At 38.0% G+C, this 17,319-nt stretch overlaps 1 long non-coding RNA gene across 3 annotated transcripts in view; it reads right to left on the bottom strand.

Moving 5' to 3' along the window:
- Positions 1-2,073: 2,073 nt before the first annotated feature.
- The window catches only part of LOC122982099, a 33,123-nt gene continuing 17,877 nt past the window's right edge, over positions 2,074-17,319 (bottom strand). The window contains exons 3-5 of one of the 3 annotated variants that reach the window (XR_006403394.1): positions 14,376-14,515; positions 10,098-10,217; positions 2,074-2,700 (exon numbers count right to left, since the gene is read on the bottom strand). This is a non-coding gene — a long non-coding RNA (uncharacterized LOC122982099). Of the gene's footprint in view, positions 2,701-10,097; positions 10,218-14,090; positions 14,516-15,715; positions 16,398-17,319 lie in introns of those variants that run through there. The other 2 variants (XR_006403395.1, XR_006403393.1) reach the window with 2 other exon arrangements.

Here is a 17,319-nt window from a genome sequence, read left to right as displayed (position 1 = left end):
ATAAGCCTCATATAAACTTTTAAATGCATTTTTACACACAATGATTGTGTGGACACACTGTGGATTTGGGCCCCCATCACTTACATTGAAAACACATTGAAGGGGATCTTTTAATAACCAGTATGAACAGGAGGAATGATTACAGCAAAGAAATCCTCTTTCAGTGTTCATACGGACACCTGACCGTTGTTTTCAGACAGACTTTAAAGATTGTGAACCTATCCTTTAACATCTAAAGATATATACTCTGTCTTTTCATCATGTTTAATGTCTATTTTTTAGATTTTCAGTCATCAGACAAAATCTACCTTTCTGCCTCAGTCTTCTTTTGATCCAACAGTAAAAATGTATGCTATATAAAAAGTTTGACACAACTACTCTAAAATCTCGGCCATGGATTTGTTAGTCCTCAAATCCAGAAGCTGCATTAAGTACACCTGCATGTTCCATTCATCTAGATTAATGTGATCCAACAGATCTTTCCTGTTGTTGGAGACATGAGACAATGTTAATTTCTGAAGGAACACATCTATTAATTGCGTATATTGCTGTGTGATGGTATTTGTTGTTGTACTAATCTTTATCCACTAGATGGCAACATTGACAAAGACACGCTGTTGAGAGCAGTTACGTGTATTGACACTACATTTCCTGGCTGTGCAGCTCTTTCAGACAAAATTTAAACTTCACCGAGTGCTCTGTAATCAAACTGTATAGTCCTGACTTGTGAATGGATGCAGGTGATTTTACACCTGTCTGACTTGTACGTATATACTGTGTGGCAGCTGAATGTGAGAGTCAGAGAGCTATACTGTATGTGATTGCATGTAGGTTACTAGACGTTTTCCATACACCACTATTCTGTCTCTGTGGTGGTTTTATGTTCCTGTTTTAAAGTTACTTTTGTTTTTAGAGTGCTTTAATATCTGAGATGGTATTTGTCAAGATTTATCATTTGTTCCTAAAATATAAAAGAACTTTTAGCTGAATGGAGATACAAATATTACTTCTGACTTGAACTCTTTCCATATTTTTTTTGTTTTGTTTTTTCATTGTAATAATTTATACATTGTTCCCACAAATCGTTGTCAAGGATTCTCTACATCTAATAAGCCATTTTAATCCCACATCACAGTACCAGAAGTTCATACATTTCTTTGTACCTGTTGCTAAACAACTGGACTTGGCTGCAGTGTTATTGGTGTGATTAAACACATTGCGGGATTCCTGTTGCTGATTGGTGACTGATTGGTTCAAACTCAGTGAGAACAAAAGGGAAGAAGTAGAGTTTTGATTTTATTCACTAATTCATTTTGTAGGTAAAATTGATGACACACTGAAGGAGGAAATATATTTCTTACCCATTACTCATTCTACTTCTTTTTAACAATGTATCAACTATACTGACTCTGCTCTGCATTTCATGGCTTTTATTCTTATGGTCATCTATAGATTTTATAAAGTTTACATATATATGATAAATAGAAAGATTTAGAAAAGGTGTGTGTATGAGTCACTTAATGAGATGCCCCCCCCCCCCCCCCCAAAAAAAAAGAATGAAGCTAGTTCTTTGTGCTTATATTATCATAATATATATTTACATCTATTGTATATGATTAAGTATTCATGGCCATGGCCAATTAATATGTTTGGGTTCAGTTATCTGCCAACTAAAGGACAAAATTTGGGGCGCCCTGGTGGTATCTGTCATCCATCTCTCTCCCTGTGTTTCCTTTCTCTCTCTGTACTGACTGTTAAATGAAGCCGAAAATAACCTTTAAAAAATAGGACAACATTTACTTATATGACAAAAATATCAGTATAGTTATACTCTAGTCTTTGGTGTAGGAAGCATATTTCACTAACAAATGAGCTGTACTTCCACTTTAAATTAAACTGTGTCCGGAGCAATAATTTATTTATCTAAAAATTTCACACACTCATGCTTCACTTCCTTCATGAGGATCTGTGAGGTTCTTATACAGGTCATTATAGAAACACACAGAACAGATGCAGTTGTGAAAGGCAGAGAAGGTTTATCATCATTATCATCATTATCATCATCATCTTGGCTGTTAAGTGTCAAATGGTAAATCAGGACTTTTTCCACAACATGTTGCCTGTGTATACAGTACCATCTAACTTTAAAGAGAATGTCTTTTGTTACAATAACAATTTTTACACTTTTGTACATTCATATCACAATTATGATGGTGTTTTCAAATATCTCATCTATGTGTTTGCCTATGTAAACAATCATGTTACAGAAACTCATCCTGGCTTTGAGAAACATGACCATGCTAGCTGTATTATATTGAAAGAAACTAACTGCCATCTGCACAGCTCTGTCTTTGACCTGAGTGACTTAGCATTTAGTCATAAAAAACAAACATTATAATGACAAAGGATACAGTTTTAGTGGAAGAGCCAAATGTGTGCTGATCATAGTGGAGGATATATTGAGATCTTCTGGCTTTACTGCTGATTAAATGGACGTTTGGTTACACTTCAGAGGAGTTAAGATAATGTATGTGTCTTGGAGAGACAGATGCATTTAAACCTTTTCAACATCTGCTTAGAATTCTTGGATTTCAATCTGTCATAAATGTTTTTTTGGATGCATTTGCAGCTTTTTGAGATCGTATGGCTATCCGATATGACCAAGAGGAATTAAATGACTCAGTCATGGATAATCCAAATCTGCAAGACATGAAAAAGGTTAGGTTAACGACTTTAGTCACTGTTTACACTGTTTACACTGTTTATACCCCCTCCCTCTCTCCCGTTGCTTCCTTTGAGTGCTGTCTGGACCCTCTCTGACCTTTGTGCCCTGCTACTGTTGGACAGAGCAAGTAAAAATAGTTTAATATAATTTCTCATTAGGCCGTCAAAGATTGTAACTGGCCCTGCAAATTATTATTGCCACAGTATAAATGGGTTTAATTTCTAAATTAATATGTTCAATCATAATGATTAAGGAATGAAATTAGACCTCTGAGAAGTATGAGTCACCAGAGGAACTGAATGAAAATGAATGAGTCTACTTTCACCATTGAAAGTTCAATTGGGAGACAGATATAGCGGATATATATATCGAATGTGTAGTATTTGTATGCCACCCTGCTTTAAAAGCTCTTAATGACCGTGTCAGACTTGTTGTTCACACAACAGGAAGTGTGGTGCTAAGCAGCAAAGCAAGTTCACATGAAAAACATCCCACAGAACAGAAAAAAATAGCTCGAGTATTTTCTCACAACCATGTTCTCAGTGAGTAAGCTGTCAACAAGTGTCGTACATTATGATGTTCTGTTTTTCACATGATCCTGTGCTCCTATTAGCCAAAGGACTCAAATAAAGCTCACACACAGTCACACACAAACAGAAACATGCTTAAATATAACATACACAACGCACACAAACCGCAGGCAGGCTGTTTTTCTTGCTCCCACAGTAGAGCAGAGGATAATGGGAAAGATTAGTGTGAGCGGCTGATGCCTGGTGACCCTTTCTCTGAGAGTGCGGCAGACGAGGATGCTGGCTCTCAGTGGCCCTCGCCAATTAGAGCATCTACACTAGCGGGCCGGGCCTAATGAAGAGTCCGGAGCATGGGAGTGGAGGCGGGCAGGCAGGGATCGATCCCCAGCCTGGTGAGGGCACAGCTGGGGGGCCGGCATGGGAAAGCCTGGGGACTGAGGGACCGCATCTTCTTCCTCTATCATACAGATGTCGCCCTAAGGGAGATATGGCTCCAACTTTGTCTGTGTTCCCCTGCTTGACCTCTCAGCATCATTATACTCACTCCTTCTCACGTGTTATAAATTGTTCTCCTCTTGATGTCCAAACTTCTGTGTCTGATGTGCATCAATAGTGAAAAGTCTGAGGAGGATGCTCGTGTGTTTCTTTATAAGTCTTGTGTGCCTCCAGCTTTTTTTTTTTTATGTCAAACTAAGCTTCAGAGAAAGTGAGTTTTTCAAGCTTCATGTTTTGTAGAATAATCCTGCCAGAACACTAATTGTTCATCCAGATTTAGATGCGTCTCCTTTCACTGTGAAACTTAATAAGCTCTATTCTGTGAATGACAGGTTCTCCATATCCTATAAACAGAGTCAGTTTTAAGCATATACATGTACATGGGAGGCTGTGGTATCAGGGGGCAGCTTAAAGTATAAAGCTGGTGTTATTTATCCTTTTTATTTTTAAAAACAATCCGCCTGAAGAGATCACAACTGGCAATAAATCACACAGCTTGATATTGCTTATGTCCCCATACCACTCTGGTGTCATCCATATACACATTAAAGAGCTATACTGTTGCTTTGGGTGCCATATTTCTTCATTAAAATGAACATGGTCAGTGTAGTTTACTCTGAAACGACTTTGCAACTGCATTTTCACCCTTTTTTTCTTTTATATGTAACTTTTATAAGTGTCTTTTTTATAGTGTCCTGTGTTTCTTTTACATTTTGTCTTATTTATGTTCTATGTAAAGCACTTTGAATTGTGTTGTTGTTGAAAGGTGCTATACAAATAAACTCAAGTAAAGTCAAGTGTAGAGTGGCTATGTTCATAGTAATGCAAAAAATATGTCACCAAAATGCAACAGTGTGACTTTTTAATGTTTTTGACAGTTCTAGGATGACAATGGAGTTCTAACACTACTTGTTTGTAGGAGAAAAAAATGGGTTTGGTTTTCATGGGATTTGTTGATAATAATAAAAAGTTAGAATAGTCCATTTTTACTTGTATAGCCCAATATCACGAATGACAAATTTGCCTCAGGGGGCAAACACAAGCCGTATCCTGTAAGTGCATCCATTGTTAGCACCTGTCTATAGGCACCTGGAAACCAGGTACTGTTAAATGCAAAAAAAATCTGCATTTCTGAGCACAATTTTCACTTTTTGTAAAAAAAATAAACACAAACACACTTTATATTCTGAACATGTCCACTGTCACTCAGTCTTTGATAAGGTCAGGAACCCTCTGCCTCCTCCTCAGTGTTTCTGCATCTCCACGGTGATCAGCATGCTAATAGGGCTAACTGCCATTTCTAGTTTTGGATTAGCATTCAGAGGGCAGGGCTAGCCAGCAGTGCCAACAGCTGTTGCAGCTAACGCTAAAGCTGGAGAAGACCTTCCAAATATTTCCGTTAGATACCATCACGTCCAACTACAGCAGGCTATAATGGCCACTGCCAGACCCATTTCACCAAACATTAAATGCTGGGGCTTGGTTATAGCCAAATTTGCCTCCAGAAAGACCTGTCACTGTGGATATTAGAGAACTATTCAGACTGACTTTCAGTCACATTTTAACAGCTACTAGTTTTGCCCGGGACACCTTGGGTTCATCACTCTGAAGTGAATTGTTTCAAAGTAATTTTCGTTGGCATGTTCATTTGTCACGTTCACGCTGTGGCTGTATGGATGGTAATGTCTCTCTGTCTGTCAGTTAGTCCACCACTTTGGACCTGATTGAAAAATATCAACAACTATTGGATGGATTGCCACAAAATTTGGTACAGAGTATGAATTCCAATGACTTTGGCGATCCCCTGATTTTTCCTATAGTGCCTCAATGAAGTTGACATTTGTGGTTTTGAGTGACATGTCTCCAACATTATTGGATAGATTGCAATGAGTATGTCTGCACTTGTGGAACTTTCTGACTGTGCTTGAGCTTTGGAGAAAAGTAAGTAAGTATTCAACACAAAACTTTAAATTTCAATGATATGAAATTAATTATCTGGGCAGTGCTTTAGACAGGCATCTGAGACATCAGGAGATTTTCTAAATGGTGAATTTCAATTCCAGGTTTCTGACAAGACACCAAAAATTCTCTGGGTAGATGTAAAGTCATTGATAGTCATAGAATAAAAGAGAAGACTGGTGAGATATTTTGAAAAATATTGTGAAGATGAGGCCTAATTGCTTTCCTTTGAACCTGGTGTACAGCCACGGGCTCTTATGGGCGTCCTTGTCATCAGGGAATAGTGGTGGGCTGTGATACAAATACTTGAAGATACAGTGTGAGTCATGCTATGAGTTATATAATACTTCAGGTTAGACAAGAGGGAGTTCCATTAATAAGACTCCTATAGTCCCCCGATGTTAAGAGATTGACCCTGAGGTGGAGATTAGAGAGTTTTATCTCTGAATGGCAGCACATGTTCATTTGTTCTTTTCGTATGACAAAAACATATTCATTGATAATTTCTGGCTTTAACCCCTAAGTGCAAAGCAAGTACTTAAGTTACTGGTGTGGGTTACAATGAGTGGCAGTGTGACTTATTGATCTGAGATAAATTAATGAGAAAGAATGTAGAAGAACAGAAGTAATCCATATGGCATAAAACCAATATAATGAACTTCTGTGTCAATGCAAATGGACAATTCCAAGCTGAGTCAAATCCTATTTGTTACCACGGTGCACTCACTACATCGGATTGAAGAGCTAAATTCAACTAGTATCAATTAATTGATCAATGGAGAGAACTAAAGAAATGGACAGAAAAAAATCAACAGGCAGATAAATGTATATATTAGATTAGAACTATTTGTAATCTGACTCCTTGGTTACAAAATGTATTCAACTAAGAAAGATGGGATGATGGGTTGCAGGCAGAAAGAGAAAAAGAAAGATGAATATAGACGATGGATGAACACCACAGTTGGTGATTTAACTTCTATTTTTAATAAAGTGAGGGTTGGTAGTGACAGCTGAAGCTGAAACTTCACCTGATGGTTTAATCTGACAGCAAACACAGTGTGCGTTCCTCATTACCACATATCAAAACACAGATCACACTGGGATTATACATTAAAATGTAGCATGGGGGGACAGACGCAAAACTGAAGTTTTCATTAGATTTCTGCAGTAAATGTGCGTAATCTGAAAGTCTGCTGAAAAGATCGAGTACTTAAATAGTGATAGCCTGGATCTACAGCCTGGATCTATATTGGTAGAATTTTGCAGTAAAACTGAGTTTAACACATATTTTTCAATTCTCTGTGATATATCACCTCTCTCTAAACTATGTGATATACCTGTTTGAATAACCTGATTTTATTGAATGCGTGATGTGAAGCAAAGATGTAATAGAGCACAGATTTCCAACCAGATCACCTATGAACACACATTTAGCCATATATACTAGAACATATGAATGCCAGCATGGCTTAATAATAATGAATAAAAATAATAATAGCTGATAATAGCTAAAACAAGAAACTGAGATTCTCTTTGCAGAAGCCATAGCCAGTTGCTGATTATCTTAGCTTAGCATAAAGAGTGGAAACTGGGGGAAACAGCTAGCCTGGCTCTGTCTAAAAGTTGTTAAACCTACAAACATTTCTAAAGCTCATGAATAAACACGTTGTATCTCGTTTGTTTAAGCCATACAAAAACCAAGTGCAAGAGCAGGCAGATTTGTTGCCTTTGAACCAGGCTAGCTGTTTCCCCATTTCCAGTCTTTATGTTAAGATAAGCTAATATGCTAGCTTCATATTTAACTTAATGGACAACTAACAGTGGCATCAATCTTCTCATCTAAATCTTGTCAAGAAAGTGAATAAGCTTATTTCCCAAAATGTTAGCCTATTCCTGTAAAAACGGTTCAACGTCCTAGAAAAACAAACCGCCATCCTCTTTTACATCTTAATTTCAGCTTTCCAATTTTTCATTGTTCTGTTTTTATGTCCCAAAAACCTGCCAGCAGGCGAGCATTTTCAGTAAGTAAAGTCAAGCTAGCGTGAACTTGTTAGTCATTAAGCTGATTTAAATAATCCACTGATAAAATGTAAATGTATCAGTCAAACACTGCGGAAATGAGCAAGAAGGAGGATAATATCTTTTCTACGTCCCCTTTACAGTTTTCAGTGATTTCCCAGGTGACAGGCTGAGTTACCTAATAGAAGTCTCTGCCAATGACACACTGTGATTCCTCTTTCTCCTTATGTGGCGCTAATAGGACATGCCACTTTGGGTTCTGGCTTATTAAAGTTCTCGGCAGAAGTCTTGCAAGTCCTTCCAGGACATAATAGTGAGAGCAATTAAAAGCCACATTCACAGTCAGTTGAAGGAGAAGGCCTTTCTGTGGATATACCAACCCCAGATAGCATACAGAAGTGGGCCACTTCATACAGTGAATTGATACTGCTGGCCTTCTTCTGGCCTGGACAAAATGGATGTGAGCCTGAAATGGCCCACATGTAAAATAGCAAATATGGCCCAAATCAAATGTGGGCCTTTTTTGGTAAAGATGCGGTGCTGTCAGGTATGTGTATTCTGGATGTGGGCCAGTTCTGGTTTATCTGGTTTGTTCTTGGTTGACATACGGCTTGCTTGTGGTCCAGATCTGGGAAACAGGAGTGGACCACCCAAGTGCCATCATTCCACGCCGTATGTGGGCTGGATGAAAGTGCCGAAAGTGTGGGCCTGATCTGGGCCACAGCAATTTTGCCATCTGGGACAGTATTTTAGCATCTTCTGATACTCACCATGATGATTACCACAACTACTAGTACTTCTACTACTACTACTATTTCAAGCTGAGTAAATGAACCGACAATATGATACAAAGTTGTCTGCAGATAAAGCATTAAGAAATGTGAAATTCATACATGTTTAAACAGAGATTATTATGGTATTATGTGACTTATACAGATTGTATATAAAGATGGACGACATGACACATCAAAACATTTTTTCCCAAAGATGGTTTCTTTCATATTAAGTTGTTATTATCACATTGATGTACTGTATATTCAAATGTTCATTTTTCTGATAAGTTTGTTTTAGTTATTTGATGCTATAAAAAGAGTGTGTGTGAGTCTGAATTACAGTTGCTCTGAATAAAGTATTACGTAGGTTACGTAGGTAAGTAACGTAGGTATGTCGAGGGGATGGTAGCTATAAATTTCAGTTTCAAAGTGACCAAAGAAGTTGTTCCGCAGTAAGCGGTACTAACTGATATTCTGAGGGATCTGAGGGAGCTTTGCAGTTTTTTCAGTAAGTTACGTTTGTGTTTTGTAAGCTAATTAGTAAGTTAATATTATTAGCTAGCTAGCTAAGAGAACAACCAGTCTATGTGTAAAAACAGGTGATCCGCGGTTACTAATCATTTCTTACCTAGAAAATAATAAAGTAAAAATCTGAATTACTCTGTCTAAAGAAATATTTCTACTGTGCTTGAATTAAAAAACCTGTATTGTAGTACAGCATACACTAGTTCACCGTTGACTGTAGGCCTACTGGCCACATCTGCACTGGCTTGCCGCATGAGATAGCTTGTGTTAATTCACTCTCAGTCTCAATGGAAGAAGCTTAACGGGAAGTGATCTTCTCTAAGAATATTGCTCATTCTGAAATGCAGGTCTTTATATGCAAAGTCTTAATCAATCTCAGCGATTCAGAGACATCACACAAAAAATCCATGCAGTCCTATATGTGTCTGTTCACACACAAACCACTGCTAGCATGTGACAGCTCTGACCTTCCCAATGACGACAGCCCAGCTTATTACCCGGTCAATTAAAGGGGAAGAAAATAGCCCGCTCCACCAATCAGCAATTGTGTGTTTACATGTGTGTGTTGTGTCTGAAGTAGTGCGTGTGTTTGTATGTTTAATGGCATTCAGATCTATATCACCTTCCAACAGTACACAGTTCACAGTTGTAAAGTTGCTTGAGACACATTTCCAGAACCGCCAAAAGGCCTTTTTTTTTTATACAAAGTCATAGTGTCTCTGTAATATCTGCCTACACAGAAGTAACATTGACAGTCCTGGCTAAGATGTCTAATGCAGATGGTTATGTGTTTGCTCTTGTAATCCTAGGATTCATATAAAAGAGGAGAGTTTGCCAGAAGTGGACAACATGTCTAACAGGCAACATAAACAAATCCAGAGGAGCACATAACTACGTTAACTAAAACTACATTCAAAATGTATATTCACCCATGAAACTGAAAATGCAGAACTTTGCTCATAGTTAGCAGTCTTAGTGTACTTTGTGAATCTTGTCGAGGACTTTAGGGAACATCAGTCTGAATACATCCATCACCACAGTGTGGAGTTGGCTCTCTGCCTAAGGCCTCACCTCTCCTCCTGTCTTAGCTTGGCCACATCTTTGAAAGGTGGATTGATGGCTGGATGGATGGATATTGAATTGAAGAGCTGTTTCCTCTTCTAGGTGCCTTTCCTCAGCCATCTTCCTCTCCTAGTACAGATAAAAGTCCTTACTGGCACACAACTGGTCATTTTAAGGTATTTTTGGATGGATTGCCATGAAAAATTGTACAGACAATCATACCTGAATGAACTGGTGAGTGAACCTAGTAAACATCATACCTACTTAATCTTAGCATGTTAGCATTGTCAGTGTCAGCATATTAGCATGATGATGTTAGCATTTAGCTCAAAGAACCAAGTAGAGCTTCACAGTGCTGCTGTGTGGCCGTAGCCTCTTAGTCTTGTTTAATTTTACATTAATTAACATTAATTAATTAATATTAATTTTATGCATCCATGAGGCATTAGTGAAAACTACAAAGGGTAATAAAATAAAGTTGTTGTAAGGTGTCCTTGTGGCCTTAGGTTTTAAGACACTGGCCATGCAACTCTCTCTCAGCTTTGCGTGGGTAATAAACGCAAAAACAATTGTCCTCCAAAGACAGTGGGCAGTGATTAGTAAAAGATAAACAAAACTAAAAAATTCACCTAGTTTGCCTTTAGAGACCGGGGTAGCTGGTCTAGATTAAGGGTAGTATGCCACTGGGACACAAACAATTTGTTGGCAGTGCTTATAAGATTCGGTTAGAGTGGAAAGAATATTCTCACAAATAAATAATTACATATGGATTTACACATCTCATCTTATTTGAAAATCAGCAGTTTGATCAGTTGATTAAAGTGCAGGTTTGAGATGTTCCTTTGACATGAAATTGTGATAACATAATTTGAAGGTAGTTGTAGTTAAGTGGAGTTCAGGTAATTGGAGTCAGTAAATTGGAGTCTCTCTTTCTCTCTCCCTCACACACACACACACGCACACACACACACACACACACACACACACACACACACTCACGAAATGCAGTGCAATGAAATGAGCAATCTTGTTATCATTTGCCAGTTCTATTCATTTATTCATGAATTGGCTCCTTAAGGGCGCTGGGGGACGACCATCGGCACAGAGATGAATCCTCTAATACAGAAAACCCTGCTGAGACCAGCAGACGGGCAGAGAGATGGGGGGAGAAGAGGAGGACAGACAGCAGGTAATATTACTGAGGGCCATTTCTAGTTATATAAGACTCAGCAAGCGGGGATCAGTTATGAGAAGAAGAGGTGGGATGGGAAGCACAGAGAGGAGTTTAAAGTGGCAGGCTTTTTGTTAAATGTGAAGTATACAGTTTGGGAGGCGTCGTGTTGGAGTGAGATACTGCTCACATGAGTCACTTTTGAATGAGGTGGCAGGCAGGTGTGTGCATCTGGAGAGGCGACAGTTTGTAATTAGCTAACAGGTGTTTATTTCTTTGACAAAGTGTTTTTCTGCCTAAATTGGCCTTACGATAAAGAATTTACTTGCACATTCCTGATAGTTATTGCTGCTTTTTCATATATTCTGTTGTTGTATGTATTTTAATGTAAAGCACAGCATTGTGATGCATTGTGCTATATAAAAAGGTCTTGAATGCAGTATGTTGTTCCAAACAACAATATCACAGAAGGGTACCAAACTATATATGAATAACAAGTTATGAATAAATTAAAATATAAAGTGAAAGGAGAAAAAAAAGGAAAGGAAAGCGGTGATAAAGAAGGAAGCAGGCTGGAGAGAATCAGCAATTGTTTGTGTGGAGGAAAAAGAAGGTGTGACTCCCCTCTCACTCTGCTGATTACAGATGGAGAGGGCTCTGTGGAGTTCTGCTGCAAGTTCCTGCTGCCTCACTGTTGAGTGTGCCTAATGCTCTCTCTTCTCTATTACAGCCCACAGCACTGTGGTCATCACACACACACACACACACACAAACACAGAGAGAGAGAGAGAGAGAGAGGGAGAGAGAACAACAAGCCCTTGCTATCTTTATCTCTTTAATTCTCTCCTGCAGATGTCATACTGTTGCCTCCAAACAATACGAGATCCTGCTTGGCCTTTCTCTTTCTCTCTGTAGTTAATGTAAAGCAATACGTGGGTGGCAGTTGCTGTCAGGAAACCTTGCTAATTATTAGTTACATGTAAATCTATCTTACATTAACACCAACAGTGAAGACCCTTAATTGCTGTGTGTGAGTGTAAAGTATGTTACATCTGCTTCAAAATGCAAGTTGCTCCCATAGCCTGTATAAAACCAAAAGGGTAGAAAGTTAATTAAAGGCACATTTCCATCCACAGTGAAGATCAGAGATCACTGGTGTACATATACACATACAGAAGAGCAGCAACACACACACTACATGTGCACAAATACATAAATACACACTATATAAGAATTCACAATCATATATTCTTTTAATTTGATGTAAATTCTTGGGATTTTTATTTACAAACATGTAAAATGAATCAAACTAATCCTTGAAACCATCAAGAGGATTAAATATCTCCAATTGATGATAATTTATTGCATGAAACAGGCTTAACCTCTGCTGGCTGCAGTATTCGTCTGACTAGCAGGTCTGTGGATTCAAAAGTTTGCTTTGCATCAACACTTTCAAATATCTATTATGGGAATCTATATTGAAATATTTCAGCATACAACACAATCAAAATCTCTTTATTCAGCCTATGTTTCTCATGACAAGAATCTAGAGCCATATCTGTGCTGAGGGCAGCTGTACACGTGCGCGTGTACTCATATAAAAACACTCAGTTACACCTGCGCCTGCTGTGAGATCTGTGGACAGACCTGCCTGTGTATGTTTGATCAAGCCGACCTCAGATGTCCCTGACACGCTCCCCTGCGGCCATGAAAACACACTACATGTTTCAAGTATACTGTATGTTACTCAGAAGGGTAATGCAAACTTTTGATTTACATTCATTCGGACAATAAAAAAATAGAACAAACTGAATGACTTTTTTATGACTCAGAAATTGACTTAAAGCAGCTATAATGAATATTTTTATATTGACAATGGATCACATGAGTAATTGTATGCAAAAGTGGCTGCTCGTACAGTGACAAACCCAGACAGAATTTTCACCCGTGTCTGTAGTTCCCCTTATAGACTCCTTTAACTCATTTTTGAGGCTTTTTCGGCCTGTAACTTTATTATTTGGTTCAGTCTGACTGCTGTTGTTTCCAGACGTAGCAGGGAGCTTTTTTAGTGAAAAAAAGACAAAGTTAATGACTGCCTTATGGACATATTAGTGGAGCATTTAGCAGCTAAAGAGCCAAATATTTCCTTCAGGAGTTGGTGGAGACCAAAAACTGGGCTAAAAGGAGAGTTAATATTGAACTCATTTATTAGTAAACTAGAAACTCCAAGTTAATGTTAATGTTGCTCTGTTTTTGATACATCTGTTGGATGTGTAAAAGGGCAACTGTTTGCTAATAAGTTTGCCATATCAAATTAAAAGGTGGCCAAAAAATCAGTCATTGTAGGTTGAACTGGTAAAGTCTTGCTTTATATAGACATCGTTAAACTCTAGAATAAATAACTGGAATCAAAATGTGAAAGTTGGAATTTAACAAAACTTGGTTATTACAATATAAGATAATGTAGAGAAAATATTCTACCAGAGATAAAATTCATAGATATCACATTATATCAGGGAACTGACTAAAAAGTGGAATTATGGATTCACTGATCCATGCTGTCTGGCATTGTTGTAAAATTCAGAAGACTGGACTGACCTTTAACACTGATTATCTGAAATATTGGGCGTGAAACTTAATCCTTCAGTTTGCATATTTCAGTATATATTATGGGACACAGGAGAACTTGAATTTTTTTTTTCATATTTTCTATTTAAGAAACTTATACTTAAGATTTGGAATTCTACATGCCCTCCAACACTAACAGTGGAAAAGGGAAATGATTTGAATAACGAAAAGATAATAGCTATAGAAAAGAATAAACTAAACAATTTGAAAACAAATGTTTTATTTTATGGATATCAAGTGAGATAACAAGATATCAAGACAATTAGGTTGAGTTTGTTTGTTTTGGGTGTTAATATATGGCTTTTTTGTTATATTTCTGTTCTTCTTATTTTGTTTATCTGAAGTGTATGTAATTAAAATAAAATAACCACCAAATAACCACATCAGTAGGAGTATAAAAGACAAACTTTCTGCAGCATTAGTCTCTAAATTTGGTATTTTTCCTATTTTTGGTAATAAAATAAAGGGAGATGTTGTCGTGTACATACTGTACTTTTAGAGGTTAAGGGTGTCTTTAAAGCTCCCATTTGGGGCTGGTGAGTCACCCTGATTGTCAGCCTCGCTGTGTCTCAGCTCCATCAGTGTGGCAGTAGGCAGGCGTCTGGCAGCAGGACAGTGACAGGGGCATCTGACAGGGAACACAGACAGGAGGTTGGGGAGGCAGAAGATGGAGCAGGGGGGCATGATACTGGTCACACAACAGCATGAAATCTAGACCTTTCGTCTCTGTTAATCCAGAAAACAAGAGATGATACTGTGTGTATTGTATGTCAGGAGCACGACTGGTTAAGATATCAATGTTTCAATACACATATTGTAAAATGGTCATGTAATTAAGCCCAACTTACTCTTAAAGTGACTGTAAGTGAGTCAAGTATCAAGATAATTGCAGGTTCAATTTCTATTTGAGTGATTTTTCCATTTCACTCATTCTGAGAAACCAATTACAGTGAAACAGACCTAGTGGGTTCTTAAAAACTATCATCTTAACTCTGCACTCCGATAGCTCTTAACAAAAGTCTATCAGAGTTTTGACAGCAGAGTGAGAATCAATCTCAGTGGGCGTGTGCGGAGCGTGGCCTTGAAGAAAGACTGGAAGTCTCTGCTCTTTGAGCACTGGACCTGATCACAAAGCTATTATCTGTGAAAGTTAAGTCACATAAACTGCAGGGGATCAACTGTCCTGCCCTGTGTGTCCTTAAGTATACAGCTGAAGTCCTTATTCACCTCAGTGCATCAAACTGACTGATTTAAACAACATAAATTGAGATCCCAAAGTTTGGAAGTAGGAAGAAAAAATGATGAAGGAGGCAAAACAGTGTAGGAATACTAAAGGAGGTCTTTTTTGACAGAATCAGGATTTATTTTTAACATGACATTTGAACTTTTTCCACATGGGAATAACTGCATCACGCATAGACAGGGGAATAGGTCAGCCACAAGCAAACAAGAAACCACAGACATAATTCATTTTGAGCATCAGTTTGCGCCAACAAATTGATTCCTGTGTTATTTAGAATCTGCATTGCGAACAAAAAGAAAATAAATCCTACTTTGTTCATAGCATCAATCTTATGAAACAGTGTATGCGCATGTGTGTGAGGGTTATTTGTAAAAAGCTGTAGAAAACTGTGTGCTGCTGCAGTAGTAAACCGTATGAACACATGATACGGACAAAAAGGAAGCCACCTACACCACAATCACCATGCCATTGTGTTTTCTTTAGTGGCCTTTTTACTGAAATCAGATTACTTTCTGTGCTTCTCAATGGTTTTTCAGCAGCAACAAAGGGTCTAAGTAAAGTGATTTAGTAATTCAGTTGACTCACATGTGATGAAATCCCATCTGTCCCACCTTTGTTTGTCTTCCCCGTCTTAACTTCCTGTCCCTAACAAAAACATACTCATCTCATTCAACTATACAAGGACTCTGAATTAATCTGTCTTTATTATGAGCAGTCGTCTTCAAATAATGTTTTTTCAGACATTAAAGTGCTATCTTAAGACGTGAATAGACTCAATGAGTGATTTGCTATTGTTCTGTTTGGTTAAAATTCAAAGAGCTGGAAGCAGTAAGCAGCAGTTCTTTAAGTTTAAGGCTGGCCATATACTGTTCTTTTCTTATTGTTGAAAAATCCCATGAAAAGTCCATCCAACAGTAATGGTTCATTATTTTGGGAAATACTTGTTGGCATTCTTGCTGAGAGTGAGAGAGAGAGGACTCATATCTGCCAGTTAAATATAGACTACAGCTAGCAGACAGTTAGCTTAGCTTAGCATAAAGACTAGGAACAGAGATTGCCCAGCCCAAAGGTAACAAAATTCACTTACTTGCGCCTCTAAAGCTCACTAATTAACCTACTGAATGTTTTCTGTTTTGTCTGTGCAAAACTGAAGTGTAAAAACGACAACTTGGGTTTATGTGCAGGACTCGTCTGCTTGGCCTTTCACAGTGCCTTCCTGTAGTCTTGTTATCACTGCAAAGTTGCCAGGCAACCAGTGGCAGTCAACCTGGAAAACAACAACTCATTATTTTTACACATTAGTTTTTGTACGGATTAAAACAAATGAGATATGTGTTAATTCATGAGCTAAGCTAATTGGCTCATGGCTAGCTTCATATTTAACAGACAGGTACTGTATGAGTAAGTTAGCCTACTTAGGCACAGCAATGCTTTGAGCTAAATGTTAATGTCAGCATGCTAACAAGCTCACAATGACATTGCTAAGATGTTGAGCGAGTTTATTCACCGTGTTAGTTTAGCATGTAAGCATGCAAACATTTGCTAATTAGTACTAAACACAAAGTTCAGCTGAGCTGATGGGAATGTCATGAGTGTTGCAGGTATTTGGTCATAAATCAAAGTATAGGACAAATTACATATTTAACTTGATGATGGCACTCAGTGAAAAGTTAGCAGTTCAATACATCCTGAAGAGAACATTAATTTCTTTGACAAATTTCATGGCAATCCATCCAACAAATGTGCATTTCACTCAAAACCACAGATGTGAATGTCATGTCACATGAGGAAAAATCCAAGAATCACCAAAGTCATTTGGATACATCATTTGGGAAACATAAACGCCCCCCCCAAAATTTGTACCAATCCATTTGATAGATTTTGAGATTTTCACTGCATGAGTGAAAACTTTGACCTGGTGGGGGCTGCTGGATGAAATGTCAGGGGATCACCAAAGTTAGGATTCATGTGGGCACCATGAATATGTACCAAATTCCAACTTTAACTACATAATTCATCAGCTGTTAAAGTTTAAAGTTTAAAGTTTTACGTCTTTAGTAGGAACCTGTGGGCTTGGGGCAGTGTCACAGAGATGTAGGGAAACAGTAAAGTAGGCTACTGCTGATTTTGGTATTTTCATGGTATGTAGACAATCAGAAAAATATAACATCATTAAACACTGTAAATCA

This window comes from Thunnus albacares, chromosome 5 (genome assembly GCF_914725855.1).
Source record: "Thunnus albacares chromosome 5, fThuAlb1.1, whole genome shotgun sequence".
Classification (NCBI taxonomy): Eukaryota; Metazoa; Chordata; class Actinopteri; order Scombriformes; family Scombridae; genus Thunnus; species Thunnus albacares.
This window is presented reverse-complemented; position numbering and strand designations above follow the sequence as displayed.